At 40.1% G+C, this 25,401-nt stretch overlaps 1 protein-coding gene across 30 annotated transcripts in view; it reads right to left on the reverse strand.

Annotated features, from left to right (window-relative positions):
* LPAR1 (lysophosphatidic acid receptor 1) overlaps positions 1-25,401 on the reverse strand; it is a 360,038-nt gene that overhangs the window by 279,264 nt on the left and 55,373 nt on the right. For 18 of the 30 annotated variants that reach the window (XM_042964107.1, XM_042964095.1, XM_042964115.1 and 15 more), the window contains 2 exons: positions 22,745-22,907; positions 10,524-10,607 (listed from right to left, as the gene is read on the reverse strand). The exons of 6 other annotated variants lie outside the window; for them this stretch is intronic. The gene's annotated coding sequence lies outside the window, so the exon portion shown is untranslated. Of the gene's footprint in view, positions 1-10,523; positions 10,608-10,699; positions 10,722-18,064; positions 18,119-22,744; positions 22,908-25,401 lie in introns of those variants that run through there. 6 more of the 30 variants (XM_042964119.1, XM_042964109.1, XM_042964090.1 and 3 more) reach the window with 5 other exon arrangements.

A 25,401-nucleotide genomic window follows, 5' to 3' on the forward strand; every position in this document is an offset into this window, starting at 1 on the left:
GTTAAAGCTGGAATCCTAACAAAGTCCTATAAATCCCCATGCCATCTGTTCCTATTAATTCTCTCACTTCCTCTCCTTCTATTCTCCCTGCTTTGCTCACTGGGCTCCGTTCACACTAACCTATCCGCCTATTGTGAGAACATTCTGGACAAAGTCCCTTTGGGCCTGGTGGCTGCCTTTTCCCCAAAGACTCTCACGCTAAGATGACCAGAGGCTAACACACTTCTAAATGAGGACCACCTAGACAAATCTACTTCCAGTTGTAACCCACACACTCATCCCTAGCCCTGTGCCCTTATATTTTTCATAGCACTTACCCCCTTTTAACACACTATATGAATTTCCTTGTTTATTGAGCTTATTATTCATTTTATGTCCCCACCTGCTAGAATGTAAGTCCCAATAGAGTATTGTCTGTTTTCTTGATAAATGTAATCCAAGGCCATATAACAGTGGCTAGGATATAGTAGTTGCTTAATATATCTTTATTTGTTTAATGAATGAATAAATGAATATCTGTTGGAGAAGGGAAAAAGGGAAATATGTTAATGATAATAATACAAATATTACTCTGAGAACACAGTGCACCAAAAGAGAAGACATGACTTACATGGGCAATTAGACTCATTTTAGCCTTTTGTATAAAGAAGTATCCAAATGAAAATGGTTTTACAAATTTCAATACAGCAGAGATTAACAAGTTCAACCTCAAACACAAGTCCATTTTTCACAGAGGCTACCAAGTCAGTGAGAGGCACACACAGTTCTGTGATGTCAACTGCATTCGCACTGCATATCCTCTGCTTAGAGTCACCTGACATAAGAATAACATGATGTTTACACACAGCACCTGGATGTGTGTGCCCTTCATTCTCTATTCCTTTTATTCATTTTTTTTTAAAAGAAATCCATTGCACATTAAATGCTAAAGCTAAGGGATTTGCAGAACGTCCATTAGAGATAAGAAACACCAAGCTACTGTTTGTTCATTTTCAACTAGCAGACATCTCTAGGCATAGATGTCACCCAGAGTAGTAATGTAAACAGGTCATTTAAACAAGGAATTCAGGTAGAAAATGGAAATCGTTGAAGAACCATTAATGACCACACCAGCCTGCTTCAGCTAGAAACAAAGAGGAAAGATGCACTCACCATGTGAACGGATGGTAATAGGGTACATCAGATAATTCTGGCCTTCTACAGGCCTGCTAGCATCCACCCACATGAAAATGTTGTCAGTCTTCAAGAACCAGGGACACCTGGGTGGCTCAGTTGGTTAAGCGTCCAACTTCAGCTCAGGTCATGATCTCGTGGTTTGTGAGTTCAAGCCCCACATCGGGCTCTGTGCCGACAGCTCCAAACCTGGAGTCTGCTTCGGATTCTGTATCTCCCTCTCTCTCTGCCCCATCCCTACTCACACTCTGCCTCTCTCCAAAATAAACATTAAAAAATATTTTTACAAAAATCTTCAAGAACCAGCTTAAATTCTCTCTCCTTCATGAAGACTCAGTGATTCCCAGAAATGAATGACATACTGGCTTCTATCAGATCTCAGCACCACATTGATAGCAACTTGTGGTACTTATACCTTAGATATATAGTCGTAAGTATTCAACATGGGGGCACCTGGGTGGCTCAGCCAAGAAAGCATCTGACTCTTGATTTCAGCTCACGTCATGATCCCAGGGTCATGGGATCAAGCCCTACGGTAGCATTCTCTCTCTCTCTCTCTCTCTGTTTCTCACCCCCTCCTCTGCTCATGCATGCTCTCTCTCTAAAATTAAAAAATAAATAAACAAAAAACCAAGTATTCAACATAGCTGCCACCATGAGGGAAGGTATCCTGTGTTTTAATCCTGTGTACGTCCTTTGGCACCTCACATATATATCCATTAAACCCTTAACTGAATCAAATCAAATGCTTCCAAAATTGTCTCCCATGCTGGGAAGCCAGGAAATATTTCTGTATACAATAGATATTTGCTGAATTCATTTGAATGGAATCCCAAGAAGATTTCTATTTCTGGAAACTTTTTCTATTAGTTCTATCAGAGCTCAGGTAGACCACTAAGGTCAGCAGCTATCACTTGTTCTTATTCTTTTATTTAAATTAACCAAACTTTCTTTAGCCAAATTTTATTGATTTCTAGTATAAAACAGCATATAGTCTGAATGATTGCCTAAATCATTCAAATGTAGGCTCCATGAAGACAGTTTTTGTCTCTTGGTTCTTTGCTCTTATGATGATTAAAACAGTCCCTGACACATAATAGATATTCAGTAATAATTACTGAATGAAGTTGTTCAAAACATCATGAAAACCCAGCTTTCTGCCAACAGACTATGAAAAGCAGCCTACTTATTACAGACACAGTGGTGGATCATTTCCTAAGAGCCTCCAACTTTCCCTCCATCCCTATAGACCCATGTCTCTCTGCACATTGAGAGGGAGAGTCTGTTCCCTTTTCCCTTGAGCTTGAGCTGGCCTTGTGACTTACTTTGAGCAACAGAATGCATGGGAGGGGGATGTTCTGGGATTTACACACCTAGATCTTAAAATACCTGTAGCCTCTGCTTTCTCCGTCTCAGGGTCCATGGGGTAATGAGAACCCATGGAAAAAGAGAAACCTAGCCAGGAGGCCCTGAGCCATCCCGGCAGAGATTCTGAACATGGAAGTGATCTTAGATGTTCCAACCCCACCCACGTTCCCAGCTGAATGCAACTGCACGAGTACCTCCAGCCAACACATGGAGTGAAGACTGGCATCCCAGCAAGCTCTGCTCTGTTGCAGAATCATGAGTAAATAACTGGGTTTTGTTGTCACAGCCACTAACTCTAGAGGTGGTTTGTTACACACACTAGATAACTGAAGCAATCCTAATTCATTTGTCTACATATCTGTCCTTTCTGTATGTCTGCATAAAAAATACTGTGAAATGATTATCACTTAATATGTGTTTCTGGGTGGTGACATCTTTGGTGGGGCTTTTTCTTTTTTGTCTTTAGTTTTTTGCTTAGTACTTTATATTTCTGGAATTGCATTAATAAAATGTATTTCATAAAAACAATAATTATTATTTTCTTATCATTTAAAACATTAACAGATCTCAAAGGAATGTTTATAAAACATACAGAGAATATAAAAAACTTCAAAAATACCTTTATACCTACCCACCACCCAGTTTAAGAAATAGAACATTATATTCAAAGCTTTCTATGTGCTCCTTCCATAACCCAACACCTTCCCTCAATTTCTGCTTCATGAACTTTGCTTTGCTTCTCTATGAAAATTTCTCCAAATATGATTATGTACCCAAACACACAATTGTATGGTTTCATGTTTGTGAAAAGGTGGAATTCTATTTTATTGCTGTATCGTATTCCATTCCCTTAACACACTGTGCTAGCCCATTCAGCTTGCTATAACAGAATACCACACACTGGGTGGCTTGTGAACAACAGAAGTTTAAGTTCTCACAGTTCTGGAGTTTGGGAAGTTAAGTCCAAGATCAAGGTGCCAGAAGATCTGGTGTCTGATAAAGATGTCCTCACATGGCAGAAGGGATGATGAAGCTCTCTTGGGCCTCTTTTACAAACACACTAATTGTATTCACGGGAGCTCCACCCTCATGACCTAATCACTTCTCAGAGGACCCCACCTCCTGACACCATCACCCTGGGAGTTAACACTTCAACTTATGAATTTGGGATGGGGGAGAACACAAACATTCAGTCTTAGTACACACCACAGTTTACCCATTCTACTGTTGTTGAACACTTCTGTTTGTTCCTAGATTCCACCCGTTACCAAAAGGGCTGCCATGAATATTCTTATACATGTCCCTGACGCAAGAATATTCGGTGCATGCCCAGAAGTGCTAAATACTTTGAGAGGCAATATAGTGGAGAGGTTAAGATGAGCCTCTAAAATCTAACAGACCTGGATTCCAACCCCTATTCCTTCACTCAGTCATCCCTGTGACCTTGTGCTGCTTAATCAATTCCTCTAACAGTCGGTAGGTCTAACCTTTGGTGCATTTGGTAATCACCTAAGGAGGTCTAAAAAATCATAGAAGCCTAGGTCTTGCCTTCAGAGGGTCTGATTTAATTGGTCCAAGTGGATGGTAGCCTGAGCACTGACAGTTTTAAAAGCCCCACCCCTACCCCAGCCATGCGAATGGGCAGCCACATCTGAGAACCAGTTTCCCCATCCGTGAAACCTTGATGAGGACAACAGTTAACAGGGCCTTACCAGAGCGCTGCCAGAAGGACAAAATAGTGTGCGTGACAGTGCCTGGAAGTCAATAATTTTAGCCCTTCTGGTGAAAGCCCTCACTCCATTACATTTTAAGTTTGAGTACAGCTGACATTGGAAGTATCATAATAAGTAGGATTTGATGACTGGGTGGATGCAGAGAAATAAAGGACAGGAACCCTGGTTCGTATGCTCTGAAGGGGAAAATACAGAAAAGGGAGCAGACCAGTCTTTTGACTCCAACTATCTAGACACAATCTCTCAATTACTCTCTGTTGTAATTTTCCAAGTTTATGTGAGATGTGAGTGATTCGAAACCCAGTTAGAGGCTTGCCTTTATTGTTTGCTGGCCTTACTGGGGGTGGAATCTTAGAAATGTTAGTGTCTTATAGAGATAATGTTCTCTTTGTTCAAAGATTTTGTTTTCCAACCAAGGAAATAATTAATTAAGCTTGTGTTCTCCCATCCCCCTCTACGATGTTCTAAACAGCAGTACTTATTTGGGACATGATATTAATTTTGTTTGGAATCCATGGTGACATAGTATTTGTTTTTTGTCATGAACATGTTACAAAGTGGTTTTATGATTTTCTAAACCAATCATTGCATTAGGAATCTTCCTTCATGCAGACAAAATTAAAAATCTGCCTCAATCTCAGACATCAAAAAAATCTTTCTCTAATTCAGTTAATGAGTTAGGCTTCCCCCGCCCCAAGAAAAAGAGTGTTAAATATCTGGAATTCATAATAACATCAAATTTTCTTTTATTAAGTAAACTGATTTGTCACTTTCAAAAACCACTTTAGTCAAATAGGTTATTACACTTATTCCCTTAAACTGTCATTTAGCAAATAAACACTGACATAGAATGTCCACCAAAAAAGAAAAAATGTGAGGAAGAGATACCTTACAAAGGTAGGAACTTATTGGGTGGTGAGAACAGTTCAGGGAATCTGTGGCCTGACTGGGCTAGGCCCGCAGCTAGATTTCATCTAATCCACCTGTCAGATGCCAAGAAAAATAAGTGCATTTTGTAGAGCCTGGTATCTCTAGCTCTCCCCTCTGACCTCCTTCCTTCCTGACCCTTTGACCTTCCCCGCAGGAGCTGCTCTGAGCAACTGTGCCCAGCACCTGGGAGGCCAACAATTCTGCAGAGGCCAACAAGTCAACATTCCACCGGGGACGCTGTGGCTGGATAATTCAACAAATTCAGCTGTTCTCCTCGCCACACCCTCCATCTAGGCTTCCACCCAAGGTTCCTCCTTCTTCACTATTAAAAATTGTAAGTCAAGGCCCCCAGTCTCTCTTCTCACCCCTCCCAACCAGTCCCCCCACCCCTGCTTCCCACCTCCATGCCTCCCTGCCTGTGAACCTCCCCACAGTGCCTTGTGGAAACCCCAACTCTAGAAGGAATGAACTTCCTTTGGTCTACAAATATTTCCTTGAGCATTCCCCCAAAATTACTGACAAGTGGATTTATTGGATTCCCTCCCAAACCTGTCATTCCATTAGACACAATCACCCACTTAGTCATGAGAACACCAACTGTTAGAATAAACGTGACCTTCTGCCATTTGCCCTCCCATATCCAGTCTGTGGCCATGTCTTGACTACTGTGACTCCAGTGACTTTACAGGGAGGAGGGAATGAGATGGGCCCATGCTCGGTTCATTAGCCCTCCTATTATTTATTAAGATCTTTTTATGAAAAAGTTTAAAAGTACACTTAAATACAGAGAATAGCACAGCAAAAATCCCATATCCCCACCACCTAACTGCCTCAGATTGTAACATTTTACAACACTATATTCTATTCCATTTCCTTTCAATGCTTTTTTTTCTAACAGATGAGACTCAAAAGCATTGAGTGACTTTCCCCAGACCTACAGCCCTCACCCAGCACAATGTCTAAGACACAGAGTATGTGAAGGCTCATTTGCTCAATAGCTCTCACCTAATCTATGAGCCTCCTTGGGTCCCCCCTGTCCTTTCTCCCAAGCTCCCTTTCTAATCTGCTTCCTTGGAATATAGATGTTTCTGTCTGTACTGTCAAATTTTCCTTGCAATATCTGCCTATTTCCTTTTATTTTTTTCTCCCCATGCCATTCATTCTGTTTTTCACTTAGTAGCTATTTCATAAGCACCTACTATGTACCAGGCACTATTCCAGGCCCTCAGGATATGCATCCATCTACCTTCTTCTCTATGTAGCTTTGTCTTTGCTGATCCTTGCTGTTGGACCATCTGTCAATATGAATTTCTTCCCCTTTTCCTTTCATCATCCCTACCCTCCTCAGCTCTTGCCATACTTCCCTCACCTCACTGATTACAAAGGAAAATAGAAGCATTATTTTACTTACTGCATTTTTATGTTAGAATGATATGTCCTCTGTAGCTTTATTTTTTTTAAAAAAAAACTGATTAAGAAATAATTTCCTATTGATTAATGTTCAGATTTTTGACAGTAATACCAGGTCTTCAAAAAATCTTTTCTTTCCCACCAAGCACTTTGTATCCCAACCACATTTGAATAGCCTCCATGCTACAGACTTACTCCCAGGCCTTTACTCAGGCTGTTCCCATTATATGGGGTGTTTTCAACCTGGATTTGTCAAGGTTCTTGGGAGACTTGTCTGCCACTGTCTGCTTTTTCGCCCATGTCTCTAGCATTTAGCACAATGCCTGGTGCACAGGATGAGCTCAAGAAATGGTCATTGTATTTAAAAAAAACAAATAAATATTAAGTTACTCATCACTTGGGACAGCATGTTTTCTTTTAGCTGATGGGCCACCATAGAAACAAATTTTTTAACTTACATTGACCAACCAAAATGGAAAAAGAGACGGCAAGAATAGACAAGGAAGAGAAACATGCCACTCAGAAAGACTGAGAAGCTCTGAGGTTGTTCTTTCTCATGGGGTTACAGAACTGTCAGAGGTGGGGTCGAGGCAACTGCAAATAGTTTGCGTCCCTACTAATCCTTCAGGGGAGGGAAACCTGTTCTAAGTAGGCAATGTGACAGCTGCAATTCTACCAGCACATTCCACAAAAGTCACAAGAAAATTGATGAGAATTCGAATACTCTGTGATAGCAGTAAGAAAAAGCTTCCAAGGAAAAACACCAGGAAAGGGACTTGGTGACTTTTAGCCCTCGGAAAAGAGAATATTTAAAACACATGAATCTGTTAGGCCCACCCCCTCACCCCCCCTCCCATAAATCAGAGGTTAGAGAAGATGGCATCAAATGCCCCAGTGAAGGTTTACACCGAGGGGCACAGCACCAGGGCTAAATCAAAGAACTAAAAGTTAAAAAATCATAATAACCACCTCTCTCTAGACCCCACCCCCGTCCAAGCTGGTTTACAACACTGTGGGTGAGATCATTCACCTGCACCAAGAGATAAAGCTCTTTATGATTCACTCCCTTAGGAACTCAGTAATTAAGATCATTTAGAAAATGAATAAGAGCTGTTTAAGAAAACAGGCATTCCTGGCAAAGGGATGCTGCAGGGTCTTGGAGCAGCTGGATCTTCATGGGGGCTAAAAAAAAACCCCACATCCTTCGAGAAGGACAATACTCTGCAGCACCTACCTGCAATCAAGTTACCCAGGGTGCTTGTTACGAGTTCAGATTTGGGAACCCCAACTCTTTTCTACTGAATCAATGTTTACACACAGAGATGTGGTTCAGTGTTGAAACTAGGAAATTTAGAACAAAACTCTCCTCTCTAGGCCTCCCTCGGATCTTAACTGGTTACAGGTCTTTTGTGAGACCTTTCATTTCCACACAAGGACAGAGATAGAGCTTGTGAGGGTCAAATATGTGTCAGCAAGTTTCCCTGGTGATTAATATTAGCTGAAGTGTGAGAAGAGCTTCAGGGGTCTGAAGACCATCACCATGGCACACGTAAAGGGCCTTTCATGTGAGACGGAAAGCTACCTGTTCCCTGGAGTTTCTCAGCTCTGGGACCACTCTCCCTTGACCTCAGACCTGAAGAACTGCAGGCAGGAAACCGTTTCCTCCTGTTTCAGAGCCTCTATGTCTTTTGCTCTTGCATAGAATTGTTCCATTGAACTTTGTACTCCTAACAGCTGCTTATATTTGTCACATCATCCTATTTAGTCTTCTCTTTCAATAGATTTATGTACTTCTTTGATTTTCTATTTCGTTATTCTAACGTACTCTTCTTGCTTAAACTCTGACTTCCTACTAAATTGTAAAAATAATTCATCATCCTTGTTTTGTAATTAAGTGATACAGCAATTATAACAAACCATCATAGCACCTAGGTGGAGAATTTATTGGTGTCCACTGAATAGTTCTTTAAACTTTCTGTACTTTAAAATTTTTCCAGGAGCGCCTGAGTGGCTCAGTCAGTTAAGTGATTGATTCTTGGTTTTGGCTCAGGTCATGTTCCCACAGTTTGTGGGTTCGAGCTCCACATCAGGCTCTGCACTGGCAGTGCCAAACCTGCTTAGGATTCTCTCTCTCCTTTCTCTCTGCCCCTCCCCTGCTCATGCTCTCTCTCTTTCTCTCTCTCAAAATAAACAAACTTTGAAAATGTAATTTTTTTCATAATAAAATACTGGGGAGGAAGAATTCCAAAGGTACATAAAGTGAGTAAAAAGTAAACTCCTCCCCTCTCTTTTGCTTACTTCAATCTAATTCCCAGAAAATAATCACTGTCAACAATTTTTTTTAATTTTGTAATTTTCAGGCACACAGCTTTACAATTCAACATCTGTACACACTTCAAAGTGATCCGCCACAAATCTAGTTCCCGTCCATCACCATACAGTTGAACCCCTTCAACAATTTCTTATATATTCTTCCAGAAGTTCTCTCTGCATAAGCAATCACATTTTTTTTCTACTTGATTGCATACATATGACATAAGTGCATAAAAGCATAAAAAACAAATCTTGGGGCACCTGCGTGGCTCAGTTGGTTGAGCGTCAAACTTCAGCTCAGGTCATGATCTCGGGGTTCATGAATTCAAGCCCCACATCCAGCTCACCACTGTTAGTGCAGAGTCTGCTTCAGATCCTCTGTTCCCCTCTCTCTGCCCCTCCCCTGCCTGCAGTCTCCCAAAAAATTAAGAAAATTAAAAAAAATTTTTAAAGCATGAAAAGCAAGTCTGATCTTCCTTTTCTCAGTCATCAACATAACAGGAATTTCTTTTCAAATGAGTACATAGAGATCAGTCCATTTTCTAGTTGCTATATAAAATTTCACTTTATGAATATACATAATTTGAACAGTACTACAATGAGAGATATACAGGCTATGCAGGTAGTTTACAGTTTGGTTATTTGTTTAGCTGACACATCGATACGCAAAATGTCACCATGAACACTCTTATGCCATCTTTTTATATTCACCAGTTATTTGTATAAGATAAAATCCTAGAAGTGAAAATGATGGGCCAAAATTTGCATTGAAATGTTTTAAAATATTGCAAAATTGACTGCTAAAAATTCACACCAATTTATATGCCCATAAAGCATTTCTATTTTCCTACAATTTCAAATATGTTTAACATTTTCAAATTTCTTCCTCTTTGCCAATCTGATAAGTGAAAAAAAGCACTCTGAATCTAAATTCATTTCTTTAACTAAAAGAAATGAGCATCTTTTCACATATATGCCATTTGTATTTTTTTTCCATAAACTGCTGATTCATGTTCTTCACCCAAATTATATTAGGGTTTTCAACTTTTTTGTTGATTTATTTAAAAGCTCTTCATGTATTAAGAAAATTAGCCTACTTGCCATATATGCTGTAAAAAGACATTGACAGTCGATCTTTTGCCATCTTATCTTATTTGTAGAATTTTTGCCCTGCAGAATTTGGGAGTGAGGTTTTACCACAGAACAGTTTTTCACAATTGTACAAACAATAAGTGATCATTACAATGAATTGGAATAACACATAAAATACCGTATATGTATTTAAAACAAGCAGCAGCAGCAACAATAAACTGCACCCATAGTTACAGAGAGATGACTAAAGTTAATACTGTATTGTATATTCAAAAGTTTCTAAGAGAGCATATGTATATATAGGGATGGAAGATAGATAGATAGATAGATAGATAGATAGATAGATAGATAGATAGATAGGCAGGCAGATAGACAGATAGATATACAAAACAACCTAAACCACTTATATGATTCATTCATACAAATGGAATACCATCCATCCAATTAAAAAGCGTGTTGTAACTGTTACATGAAAAACCAGTTTACAAAAGAGTAGATACTTACATATATGTAAGACTTTGCTATTTACAAAGTACATCCTGCTGTGTGATACTTCCAACAACTCTGAAATATGCCACTATCACCATCCTATAGGTGACAAAACAGAGAGTCAAGAACCAAGTGATTTCTCTGAAATGACATATTTAGTAAATGATCCAGGACTTCTAACTCCAAATTACCTGATTTCTCCAATTGATCCAGCTGCCTCAGGGGGAGAGTGAGAATGCAGAATAACATTTAGAAGGAGAGATGTTTCCATAGGTATGTAGCTTAAAAGTCTTTCGAATTATAATTGTACTAGCATACATCCCCAAATCACACTTTTATTCCCAAAATTCAAATTTCAACATAATTCTAATGTGCACAAATTACTGTATGTTTATTAAGCACAATCTAAATCTATCTTCAATGTTACAAAAGAAGTACTTGGTACAGAATGTGTCTGGTGACACACACCATAATGATCTCCCACTCCCTCATTATTTCTTGTGAAGTAATATATTTAATTATATCTGTCAATGACTAATATAACGGGCAGTCCTAACTTGGGACTGTCTTCTACATTAAATTAGAATTGCATTTCCTCCTCTGTCAATTCAGTCTTGTTTTCCACAGAAAGGCAAGCAGGATTGCTTGGTGCTAAATGTCCCATTAGCATTCTCTGACCTTCTGCACAGCTGGCTGCAGCTCTGAACCTGCTGTGGCCACTGAGACACACAAAAGAAATGGAAAAAGTCATTTAATGTCTAGAGTGATCCAAAATGCCAAGGAGTGGCCAGGCCATACCCAATAAAGGAAAGAAAAGAAATAAATAGGCCTGACTGGGCTACTAGAAATAAAGGAGGCAAGAGCCCTGAAGATCTGGGGCCACAAAATTGCCTTCATCCAAAAAAACCCAAAAATACAAAAAACAAAAACAAAAAGACAGGGACACCTTTGGGAAAGCTGGTGACATACATACATGTTTACAAATCTCCCATCAAGAAAGCAGACTATATTTGTTTTTAAAAAAGAAAGCATGATCATTAAAACTAATCCATGTAAAATCCAAGGAAAAGTTCCAGCCTCATAGTGCAAACCTCAACAACTATTGAATCCATATATCACTGTTCTCCTTGACTAAGTGTGCAGTGCGGTATAATAAAGCAGACAGAATTTGAGGGGAAATACTAATATTCCCTAATTTAGAGAAACAGAAGTCTGGAGGTGGTAGATGCAGAAAAAAAAAATACCCACTTAGAGCTATACTCCCTCCAACCAATTTTCTCCCCTCTGTATAAAGACAATATTCTGAGGCCAGGACTGTGCTGGGCTGCGAGAGTTTCCTCTGACCAACAGATGTTGGCAACAAAGAAGGTGGCAGACACCAGAATTTAATCGACCTCCCTGCTTTTCTAACTCCCTTCCTCCTCACCTGCCTCTGCCATAGAGTCTGTAAAAGATAAAGATTCAATTTCCCTGCCTCTGGTCAGGTATGAGTGGCAACGAGCCAACTCCCAGCCAAAGAAATGGAAGTAGAAGTCTCTTGGTGCTGCGTCTTCCTCCCCACCTTTCTCCCTCCTGGAACCCAGGCCCAGCCTGGAGGTGCAGCAGACCTCACAGAAATGGAAGGGCAGGAGGGCAGAAGGAGCCTGCATCCGATGGCATGGTTGAGTCACCCAACCAGTCCTAGACTGACCACCTCTGGTCTTCTCGTTTTCTGCTTCAGCTACAGTAGAGTTGTTTTGATTATGTGAAACTAAACACAACTCTAATACAACAAAATATCTCCTGGAGTGAAGCCACTAATCAACTGGGTGTCAACACCAAAAGAGCAGTCCTGAAAAAAGAGGTAGAAAGATGCAGTAGGGGACTCCTGTAAAAAACAAAAAACAAAAAACACACAGAGTTAGACATGATGGGATACAAGATAAAACAGTAGCAATGGGGGTGGAATAAAAGGGACAGACTGAAGAGATAGTTGGAGAAACTGGGCCCAACTTTCCTCTTCCCCCCTCCCAGGCCCCATTAAAACGGGAAAAGGGTGATAAAAATGGGAGAAAACTTGCATCTGTGCTAAAAATTGAAAAGGAGGTTTTGTATGGCCTCTGAATGGTTCTTATAAAACCAGATGGAGAGACAACACTTATGATCTGCTAATGAGAAAAAAAGCGAGCAGACAACATCCTAGCAGAACCCTACTAACACCAGCCAACGTGGAGGAGGAGCAAGGGCTGGGAGGAAGGTAGCAGTGAACATAAGGAAAACACTCCCTAGAATTGTATTTGTAGCCATGGATCAGTACCATTCCAAAGAAGCTGTTCAAGGAGATCCCGACAGCATGCTGTTATTCCAGACACTGTAGCAAGACTCCTCTGAAACAGTACCGCTTTCTCGCCAGTGAGGCAAGGTTTCATTTTGAGGCATTGGTCAGCAGGACAAGAATGGAGGACAGATAAAGCCGTGCCACATGGAGGGCCACACACGAACAGTTAGCATCCAGTGCAACAGCTTCAAAGGAAGAACTAAATTCTTGCCCATGTGATAGTTCAGGATTCTGCTCCTTCTCCACACATCTTAATCTGCCAGTAATGTAAATATATGCCAGTCAGTCTTCCAGCTTAAAATCTAAAAATAATATTGTTTTAGCTATTATTATTATTTTAATAGTAATCAGACATACAGGGAGGAGATCCGAAGATAACTCAGCTATCTTGTTTAAACAGGTAAACACCAAAGGTAAATAGACCTCACTTTATTCACGAAGATATAAATAGAAGAAAAAAAGGAGTCTATAAAATATATGAGCCTATGATTATGAAAATATTCTGCAGAGGAAGCATATGCATTTGAAAAAGACGTGTTGGGGCGCCTGGGTGGCGCAGTCGGTTAAGCGTCCGACTTCAGCCAGGTCACGATCTCGCGGTCCGTGAGTTCGAGCCCCGCGTCGGGCTCTGGGCTGATGGCTCGGAGCCTGGAGCCTGTTTCCGATTCTGTGTCTCCCTCTCTCTCTGCCCCTCCCCCGTTCATGCTCTGTCTCTCTCTGTCCCAAAAATAAATAAAAAACGTTGAAAAAAAAAATTGAAAAAGACGTGTAACAGGAAAAAAAAAGTGAGGTGAATTTCTTGGTACTTTCCAGAAATTTGAGAAAATATAGACTCGTTAAAATTACAGACTTAAAGGCAGAGGCTGAGAAATAGATGGAAATTTTAAAATAAACCTGAAGTTTGTAACAGTAATAATGTAGACGGGAAAATAATACAACAGGAGGCAAAATCTCCTGCCTCCTGAGAGGTGAAGACCAGAACATACAATGTTGAAAATCACAACACTGGAAGTTTTCCCAGGCTACAGAGAAAAAGATCAACAGGTTGAAATGTCAAGAAATGACAAATACGGATCATTGGTCTTAAATACACTCAACATACAGAGACAAGAACAAACAGAACAAAAGTATTAAGAGATATAAAAGAAACGGCTTTTTTTTTTTTTTTTTTTTTTTTTACAGATTCAGGCAAAGATACTAAGGAGATACCTCCACTTAACCATATTCTTCAGGCATTTTTGAACTTCGTGGGTGAGAAAAAAATCCTACAAATATTCAGAGAAAAAGTGGATTCATTACTACTTGTTAAAAGTCCCTCAAGTATAAGCAAAAGAAACTGAGATTAAAGACAAGAAATTAGCTTAAGCAAAAAAAAAAAAAAAAAAAGTTTGATTCATGTATTCTGGGAAGTTCTGGGAAGTTCAGGACAAATTTGGTTTCAGGCTCTCTTTCTCTTTCCATTTTGCAGTTCTGTGTGCCTCTGTCTACCTTCATATTCATATTCATTCTCTCAATCTCTCTGCCTCTATGTCTATCCATTGATATCTGTATCTATCTACATACCTATTTAGATACATCTGTATAAGAAGTTAGGGGAAATCATTGTTTCTGCTAGATTTGGTAAGGAAGCATGTGAGTCTGGGGTTATGAAGATTACTGGTAGCTACCTACCTTTCTTATCATCTATCTATAAATATATTTATTATATCTATATAGAAATATTATACATAGGTAGATATGTAATTATATCTATAGATAGACAGGTAGGTAGGTAGATGGATAACAGATAAGGAGGTAGGTAAGGTAGGTCGATGATGCACACATAGGTAGGTAGGTAAGTAGGTAGGTATACAGATAGATAGATAGGTAGATAGAGCCACCAGCTCTGACTCACATTGCTCACTTACCAAACCTAGCAGAAACAATTATTTCTCAGTTCCTTATATCAATCCCCAGTGAGTCTTGATTGAGTTCTGGTTGAGTCAGGATCCCATTTGAGAAGCAGTCACTATCTCTAGTGATTATACCACTCTGCCTAATCCACCAGCCTGTATTATGTGGGGAGGGGGAGTGGGGAAGGAGCCTGCATGGCGTCATTATTAACAGACTCAACAGAACCATGTGGATTTTCCCAAAGGAACCAGAAGAACTGGATGGGGAAATCACTAACTACCACAGTCTATTGCTAGATACAACAAAGAAAACTCAGTCTGGCCCCAGATACTGACCCACAACAATAAGTGCTTTGCAACAATGTTTTTCTGAGTTTTTTGGAGAAAATGCAATAAAAAATAAATCAGGTATGCAAAGGCCCCAAACTGATCTTCCCTGAAAATAACTCAAAAAGGAATTCTAAATAACTAAGAGATAAGAAAAATAAAGACAGCTAACGAACAATAAACGTAGGCTTAAAACCAGCAAAGTGAAACCAAAGCCTCACTTTTCCCGCTATTCTAGATTTTTGGTTGAGAGAAAGTAGGTCCACAATGAGGTGAGAGAACAGGCATAGAACATGCAAGAGAGGGAGCAGGCTGAATAGGAGATTATGACAGACAGTGGGTTGTTGGAATATAAGATTTAAGAGATCAGCACACCGTGTGTGATGGGGGAGGTAAGGTATAATTCTAGAAGCGGGTGCCTGAGAGTCGTTAGAGTTTAAAATGTCAAAGAACTTTGAAGATAGGGTTCTGGAACATTGTCGCGGCATGGTATTTACTCAGACACTGTAAGGACTGAGCCAAGGATCACATACATGGACAGGGGGAGGAGCAGTCATGGGCGACGTCGGCCGTCTGGAGTTAGAGGGGGGCTTAGCTGGGTAGGATGAACTTCACCAAAGGGAAAATTTCCAATGGAACCAAGAGAGGAATGGGAACGGTGCAGAGGGATCGGGGAGACCATTGTTCTGTGTAGTACCTGAAACTTAGATGAGGCTCTATAGCCTCCACTCACAAGGGCTGTGGGGAAAGCGGTATGTCCTCAAGTGAGAGCCTGATTTCGGTTAAAGCAGGAGGTGGGAGGATCCTTCAGAAAAGAGACCGAAGATAGCACAGGGAAGGTGTGGGAAAGGGAAAGGAATAGTGTGAACTTGGGTCAAGCAAGAGCACTTACACAACACCATCAGAATGCAAGAATGTAAATGAATGATCAGGTGACAAGAAGAGTTTATATTTTGAGGGGCGGCCACAGCTGGTGAGAATGTGAGGCCTGGCGGGATTGGAACTCTACTGTCAGTGTGATTCTGGGCAGGCAGACAGTAAGCAGCCACCGCGGTTGGCAGGTTTGTCTCCCATTCCTGCCTCCAGATATTACCTGCAGTACAAGATCGCCAGCCAGGACAGAACATGCCCCTTATGTCCAACACTCGCAATACAGAGCTCTCTTGTTCTCATGTCCTAATCCAGAGGTCATTATTCAGTTTTAGAATCGGGAGCCAGACCGGCTCTCAATCCTGGCGCTTTTCCTCACTCCTGCCAATCACACTTTTCATTTTTGAAGAGAAAGCCTGTGAGAGGCTGTGTTGACCTCCTGTATTCTCCCATGGGGATCAGACAAACAACCGCAAGGATCTGGCTCATGCCTCACTGAACAGCCCTGGTTCTCAGAATGCTGAGAGCTGGCTGGGCCAGAGGTCTCTTGTTCCTGTATGAATTAATTTTCACTCATGGGGTTCATTCAGAGTTGATAGATCTCACATAGTCCACCTTGTTTTGCTGCAAAGATTCTCATACCGCATTTTATTTTTTTAAAGACTAAAACAGCCCACGGTGAAACTGTCCATGGAAAAACACAATTTAAAAGTAGATAATTTTCCATACTATTATCTGTAAACCCCAACTGTGAAAACCCAAAAGATTGTAAACACCATACACTTGAGGTCAGTAAAAGTAGCAAAATCTAGGATGTCTACAATCAAGAAAACAGATAACAAGAGTTGGCAAGGATGTAAAGAAATTAGAACCCTCATTCGTTGCTGATAGGAATATAAAGTAATGCAGTCACTTTGGAAAAGTTTGGTAGTTTTTCAACGTAAAGTTAAACTTTGAGTTAACATATGATGCAGCAATTCCACTCCTTGCTATATACCCAGAAGAACTTTGTACATGAATGTTCACAGCAGCTTTATTTATAATAGCCAAAAAGTAGAAAGAATCCAGATGTCCGTCAACAAATGATAATAAAGTGCAATATATCGATAAAATAGAATGGAAGTTGGCAATAAAAAGTAATGAAATACTGATACATACTACAACATGAATGAACCTTGAAAACATTATGCTAAGTGAAAGAGACCAGACATAAAAGACCATTTATTATGATTCCATTTATATCAAATGTCCAGAATAGGCAGATGTATGGGCAAATGTCCAGAATGGGCATATCAAGTATACTGTATACTTTTAATGGGTGAATTTTACAGTGTATGAATTATATGTCAGTAAAGATTTTTTAAGTGGTAAAGATGAGTTCTATAAATTTTATATTCTAAACCTAGCATATGACAGGCACCCAATAAATGTTTGCTGAGTGAAGAAATGAAGGAATTAATGGTCTTCAATTCACAAGGGTCACAAACTGTGAGCCTTATAAACTTCACTAAAACATCATTTTCACTATATTTATTTGAAATCCATTACAACTGAGGCAGAGACAAAATTGATGCTTGCACAAACAATATCAATACTTTTGGAATGTAGCAAACCATTCAGACAAAATAACCCTGAGAATGTTTACTTTAGTGTCTATCCCATCTCAGCCACCAGTAAATAGTATTCCCCACAGAGATACCTAACCTAACAATACAAAAAAAAGTAGTTAGAATCACCGACCTCTATCTCCAGAATTCTTCAGAGCTACGTCACATTCACTCATTGAGATCTATGTACTTGTCATTTTTCCTAGTTCATTAAACTCTGGATGGTCGCAGAGTTGGGTTCAAGGTTGAACTGTGTAGGCCTTTAAATCTAGCCTCATGCCAGCTTCTTGCTCTTATGGCCAATCTTGTACATGCTTCTCAGTCTCAAATAGGGCATTGTCCCTCAGAATTCAACCACTGGCTCTATACACAACAGCTAGGAGAAAGAGATAGTACGACCCAAGCTAGCCTCCCCTACAGGGCAGTGTGAATCAGGCATTATTCCAGAAAGCTTCAACCTATCACTGTGTATGAAGATAGTAGATGATATGGCACCTTCAAATCCTTGCATGTAGGGATCAGAGAAATAGAAAAAAAGAGAACCTGGCATCTCTGAGAAACCCTGTAGATTTAAACCATATCGTAGAAATTCCAGACCTAGAATAAAAAGAAAAGTCTATTAGTCCTTCTCCAACTTAATATTGATGACAGATGCCCACACACCCTATGAAAGTCAACTTACAAGTAACTGCAACCAGAAGCCCAAGTCTTAGAGAAGGCTCTCCTATACTAATAATGATAGCTACCAGCCTACATAATATTGAAGGTGAAATGCTGAAAGAGCCATATTCACAAGCTACTGCTGCTAGGGAGATATTTAATAGAGCTACACAGGAAGTATCATTGCATTATAGAATCAGATGATTAATTACTTTTGGCATCCAACAAGGAAGTAAATTCCTACCAAAAGAAATAGCATAAAAATGCCCCCTTTTAACTCTAGAGTAATATTTCTCAAACCAGGCTGCACATTAAAATCACTTTAGGGGTGCCTGGGTGTCTCAGTCTGTTAAGTGATTAAGCATCCGACTTCAGCTCAGGTCATGACCTCACAGTTCGTGAGTTCAAGCCCCGTGTCAGGCTCTGTGCTGACAGCTCAGAGCCTGGAGCCTGTTTCAGATTCTGTGTCTCCCTCTCCCTCTGCCCCTCCCCCACTCGCACTCTGTCTCTCTCTCTCTCTCTCTCTCTCTCTCTCTCTCTCAAAAATAAACAAACATTAAAAACCATTTTTAAAATAAAATGACTTTAGAAAATACACTGATGTTCAAGTCTCACCCCTATGGATTAATCATAATCTATATTTAACAGATCCCCCAAGAGATTCTAAGGGGAATCCAGGGTTCAGAAATGCTATTGTAGACTGTTGGACTGAAAACTCCCAGCAGAGAGAATTAAAAACAGGATGGAGCACCAAGAACCTCAGACCTTTAGATCCAGCAAACAGACTAACACCTACCCCCAAAGTTAACATCAAGCATATGATGAGCATTTTACTGGAAAAACTGTAGAGAATCAAAACTCTGTACAGAAAGTAAATTTTGAACGTTCATAGATGCAAACCTAAGAACTGTGTGCAAATCCTGATGTGACACGTGAAACAAGCAAAGGACATTCTAATGCAGACATGAAGAAACACAATTTCAGATGCTAGGCTGGATCAGAACCAAATTATTCAACTTCTAAGGGATATTGCCACGTACTAAGGATGGAAAACTTGAACTGATATGAGAATCCCATTTAATAATGTTTTACACGTTGTTAGATGTGGATGTGCCCAATTTAGAGCAATGTGCTTTCAGCATGTGGATTCTTGACAAATTATGTCATCCTCAAAAAATCCCATAAAAATTATCATATACTGCAAAGTACTTGAACACTGCTTGACTCTTAGAACCAAGAGGTGGGGGGCGCCTGGGTAGCTCAGTCAGTTGAGTGGCCGACTTCGGCTCAGGTCATGATCTTGCGGTCCGTGAGTTCGAGCCCCTCGTCGGGCTCTGTGCTGACAGCTCAGAGCCTGGAGCCTGTTTCAGATTCTGTGTCTCCCTCTCTCTGACCCTCCCCCGTTCATGCTCTGTCTCTCTCTGTCTCAAAAATAAATAAACGTTAAAAAAAAAAAAAAAAAAAAAGAACCAAGAGGTGGTGCTCAAAGAGTCAAAACAGGTAAGAAACCTATTTTACTAAAGCTTTATTCTTCCTATGTCACTATTAAATGATACACAGAGAAGGTATCTTGGGAGGTCCTTTTGAGTCTTGCTCCCACTGTGAATGCTTCGGACTCTAAGCTTTGGAAATCACTGGGTCTGGTTTTTCTGCTTTTTAAAATGTTTTGGAAGTTCTTCTTTAGCATGATTTCAGAGACCAGGATAAATGACTGGTTTGATCTGAAAACTGGAAAACCTCATCCTAAGTCATAACCTCTTTGTTAGGAACTCCTCAAAAGTGGATTGAGGTGCCCTACGACCCAGCAATTGCACTACCAGGTATTTATCCAAGGGATACAGGTGTGCTGTTTCGAAGGGGCACATGCACTCCAATGTTTATAGCAGCACCATCAACAATAGCCAAAGGATGGAAAGAGCCCAAATGTCAATAGACGGATGAATGAATAAAAAAGATGTGGTATATACATACAATGGAGTATTACTCAGCAATCAAAAAGAATGAAATCTTGCCATTTGCAACTACTTGGATGGAACTGGAGGGTATTATGCTAAGCGAGCTTAGTCAGAGAAAGACAAATATCATATGACTTTACTCACATGAGGACTTTAAGATATGAAACAGATGAACATAAGGGAAGGGAAGCAAAAATAATATAAAAACAGGGAGGGGGACAAAACATAAGAGACTTTAGAGAACAGAGGGTTGCTGAGGGGGTTGTGGGAGTGGGGATGGGCTAAATGGGTAACGACATTAAGGAATCTACTCCTGAAATCACTGTTGCACTATATGCTAACTAACTTGGAGGTAAATCTTAAAAAATAAATAAAATTTTTTTAAGTGGATTGAGATGTTTTGGTGAAGTGAGACTTTTAACATTTTCGAGTCAAGGAAGTTTGGAAAGTCGAGAAGATTATAAGTACAGTCATTTTATTTTTAAATGCTTCGAGGTTCAGAGAGGAAGCAAGACCAACCTGGCACTCTGCAAGACAAAACAAAAAACAAAGCAGAACAAAAAGACTCTTGGTTCTCAAGGAGGGTGAGTCCAATTAGAAAAGACAATTGCTCTCTTGTACTAAAATCTGACACACAGGAAGCACACTCAGGGGTCACTTCTCACACTCTCCTGCCTGATCAACTTTCAAAGGAGAGAGAGAAAACAGAGAGGTTGCAGAAATACTGTACCAGAAGTTTCTGGAAGCCCTCACCCATCTGATAACAGCCTACATGTGCCTGACTCTGCATAATAAAGATACAAGACTTTCTGCTTTACTTTTTTCCAAGCTTAGAGCTACACTTCAGAGCTTTGAGGCATATTCATCCTATTTTCCTGGGTGGCTTATTTATGCTCAGTGTTTTATTTCTTACTATTATTACTAATACTCACCTTAGTTTTGGGTAGGCACAAATCTAATTTTTCAAGTTGTCAACCATTAGTCAATGCCATATTTTAAATATTTTTATTACAACATAAATACTCATGAACACTGAAGACACACAAATTTTATGAAGAAAATATCACTCATCCTTCTCCCCCACCCTTTCATTCCCATTATCTTAAGGCAAACATGACTAACCACAAAGTATTATCTTTCCATAATCTCTATGAGAAACAAATATATAAATATATCCATGCACAAATATATATATATATATATATGTATATATATATATGAGGTTTTATTTTTGTTTTTATAAAAGTAATATCATATTCACTCAAATCTGGCAAACAAACAAAAAATGTCCCCAAAATTCATAAGAACAAGATCTGACTGGCTGTTTCCTCTTGTTGCCATCTATTCAATTCTCAGCCCCACTAGGATCACTAATGACCTCCCAACTGGCAAACCCGATGGCCACCTTTCAACCTCTACCTTATTTTAGCATCTTATCTTTGCACTCGCCAACCTTAACCCCACTTCCTTGCAGCTCCAGTAACACTTTCTGCACCATCGCTTCTCGTTCTCATTATTCCTTCACTCCTTCCTTTGTTACTCCTCCTCCTATCCTCTCTACTGAATGTTTTTAGGCCTCCTTTCTCTCGCTCTGTAATATCACTGACATATCTGATCATTGCCCGTGACCTCAGCTATCACACAAGTGAAGAAGACTCCACATTTGTATTTCCACCTGATCTCTCTGTGACCAATGGCCAACTAGATGTCTCTGCCAGACAGCTATGTCTCAAATTCTAGGTTTCCCCAAACCCCCAAAATCTTTCTCTGGTTTTTCATCCCCTATCTCAACCAACAGTCTCTCCATCCATGCTACCACAGTAGCCAGAAACCTTCAAGTATCCTTGTCACTTTGCTCTCCTAACCCTTTGCACCAAGCACCACTAACTTCACTGACACATTTGCCCTCTCTTATCTATTCTGCAACCTCAACCTAATGCAAGTCCTTCTCCTTTGTTATCTGAATTACTACAGATCATCCTGTTTCAAGTCTCTTCCAAATCATCCTCTTTGACACCATAAGAGTGAATTTTCTAAAATGGTCAGTCTATGTCAGGCCTCTCAAGATTCCCCTTGATCCAATCAGTGAGTCCCCTTGCCTATCAAACAATATTTGAACTCTGTTGGGTAATTCAGTATAGTTTCAATTAGTTCATCAAACCAATCTCCTGTCACTCCTCTTGTGTAAACTATCCTTATGCAAAAACCTTCTCCCAGTGTCTTAGGCAAGTTATCTGTGTCTTGTTGTTCTCCCCAGAAAAAATAATAGGGATAATGAATGTTTATTGAGTATGAGCTATGATCTATGTGTCTTTCCTTTATTACTCTTTTAATCTTCATAAAATCCCTATAAGATAACCACTATTATTATTTCCACATTACAGATTAGGAAACCTGCCCCTGAATGACATCTTCCAATTTGCTCATCCAGTAATAACCTACTTATCCCTCAAGGTACAGCTCAAATTTTACCTCCTTTCTCTCTAGCCATCCAGTCAGAATTCAAAACAGAATAGGTGTTCAATGTTTGCTGAATGGAAAAAAGACAGAGTGGCTGGAAGGCAACTTGTCATTAATTCTTGCATGGAATTCAGAGTGAAATACTCACTGATGTTTTGGGTTGCATAAAGCTTTCTTCCATGTATGTGATATTTGAGTTCTCATTCATGCTTGTCTTTTTAGTCCATAGCGCTATTCAGAAACAACTTGTCATATCACATATGTACCCGAAGAACCAGAGACAATGAGAGTCCTTCCATGTTCATTGCTTTCTAAGAAGTAGGTCAGAAACATCATATATTACTTTTTTTTCACCATCTTAAACATGTAGAGAACTATTATTTACTTACTGCCCCAAATGCTCCCTATGAAGAAAGAGCATGGCTGAACTGGCATACACTACCAGCACTATAGTAGAATGAGACTGGCTCAATCCTCTACCCTTAAACCCTTAAATTTGGGAAGAGAATCCCTGGCCTTCTGTGACCATGTTCTTTCTCATAGACCAAGGCTTGCCCAGAGCCAAGGGTTCATGGTCACCCACAGCCTACATTTCTCCCTCAAAACCATGCTTCTTGCACCTGGACCCCTGAATCCTTTGCCAAAATTACCCTGAGTCGCTTTCAGAGCCAGAGCAGGCCTCTTCTCTGGGCCCTTCCTCCTAAGAGCAGACCATACCAATGAAAAGAATGTCCCTACAGTCAAAGAGGGGCCAAGAGATGCCTGTTTGTGAGGTGGATGGCACTTCTACCTGTAGGTTAGCATACCTACACACATGCACATGATCCACAGAGCCACATTGAGGAGAGGGGTGGGGGGGAAGGGGAGTGAGGGGAAGAGAGGGGAGGAAAGGTTGGAAAAGAAGAGACAAGGGGAGGGGAGGGGAGGGGAGAGAAGAGAAGATCTAAAGTGTGGACTGGGAGTGCAGGTTCCCCCAGGCTGCCACTTTCAGATGTGGAACTCTTAGAAGTCCAAGAAACTTGACCTTCTAAGTCATTATGAAGATATATAAGTCAAGGTAGGTGAATAGAAGATATTTTATGTAACAATGTGTTAGCCTAAAGTATAACTTATAAATATTTAGTCATCATAATATGCGGGCACTCATTTATATCTTTGCACTGAGCTCTGCCAATTTGAGGAATGGGACTGCTCTTACACTACAGAAAGCTGTTAAGTGGTAGAACTGGTTCTTTAGTGACACTCTATAGAGAAAGCTAGAAGAGGCAGGCGAGCAAGTAGTGAGAGTCTCTGCACACACAGAGCATATGGAGGAATTAATTCTTATGTAAAACATCTGAGAAAAAGATACCCAGAGGGTAGAGCTAAGTTCTGAATCTGAAACTCCTAGCAAAGGCCTAAGGAAACAGCTCTCAATCCTAAGAGTTCTAAGAAAGAAGTCTGGGCCAGCATCCAGGAGTATACACCAAGTAGGAAGAAACAGGCAAGAAGCCAATTCCACACCAGGAGTCAGAGACACTTCTTTGTTTGCCCCTGGGAGTGCCATTTGTGATGCTTACCATGTGAGTGGTACCCTAGTGTTTGTACAATGCTGCAGCCCTGCAGGGAGGCTAGGAACAGCATTTCTATGTTTCCACCAATATAGATGACCCCTGCAAGTGACAGCAGCACCAGTTATTCCTCCTGTACCTATAACATCTGCTAAATACGGACAGCCAGGGCCAGCCAATATAAGACTCTAGCAGTGTAAGTCTCCAGAGTTGGTAGGAACTGTTGACTGGACCTATGGGACTAGAATAATGTCAAACGAAGCACATGTAGTTGTCACAAGACAACTGCAAACCCTGAAAGTACTTCCCAATGATAGGAGGGCCAACTGAGCAAAAGTTAATTTGGTATTCTGTCCATCTTGCTACATATCCCCAAGAGAAATAAAGCAGGGATCATCCTTTCTAAGTCATACTCCATATCAAGAGACACAGATGGTTCAGTGTCTCACTTTGTCTAGACACAGAAATTTTTCAAATCAGAATATGTGTAGGAACAACAAAAAAAATCCCTGGAACAATGTCTCAGGAATTCCCATGTGTTGTGGAATGTATGCTAAGTGAAACTTTAGTGCACTAAAGGAATAGATTCTGAAATCAGACAAATGTAGTTTCCTCGATGGTAAGCAACAGAAAATAACTAACTTAAGAAAATATGATGATGATGATGATGATGATGATGATGATAGAGCAACATTATGATGAAGCTCTCAGAATTGAAGGGAAAGCTGGCAAACAGACTTGGAAAAGACAAAAACTATAGACACATCAGGGAATCTCATTTCAGAAAAGTCTTTGGGAAACCAGAAGGACGGACAAGTTTCAGCGATTCTCAGTACTTTGTTTCTTTATACAGGATTCACATTTATGGGGGGAAAAAGCATCCAATTGGCCTAGTCAACCAGCCTAGTCAAGACTAGTTATATGTCTAGTCTTAATAAGAGGACACTTTGATTAACAGTACTACAAAACTGTATCAAATAGGAAAAGCAGCAAATTTTCCCCAAAAAATTAACCAAAAAAGGTGAAATGGGCACAAGGCAGTTAAAAGTTAGTAACGGTCTCTGCAACTAGTTATTATCTGTGTGAATTTAAGCAAATCACTTACTGCTATTGACTCAGTGCTCATGTCCCCCCAAAATTCGTATGTTGAAATCTAATGCCCAATGTGATGATATTTGGAAGTAGGGCCTTTGGGAGATGATTAGGTCATGAGGGTGGGGCTTTCATGAATGGGATTAGTACCCTCATAAAAGAG

This window comes from Panthera tigris, chromosome D4, assembly GCF_018350195.1.
Source record: "Panthera tigris isolate Pti1 chromosome D4, P.tigris_Pti1_mat1.1, whole genome shotgun sequence".
NCBI lineage: Eukaryota > Metazoa > Chordata > Mammalia > Carnivora > Felidae > Panthera > Panthera tigris.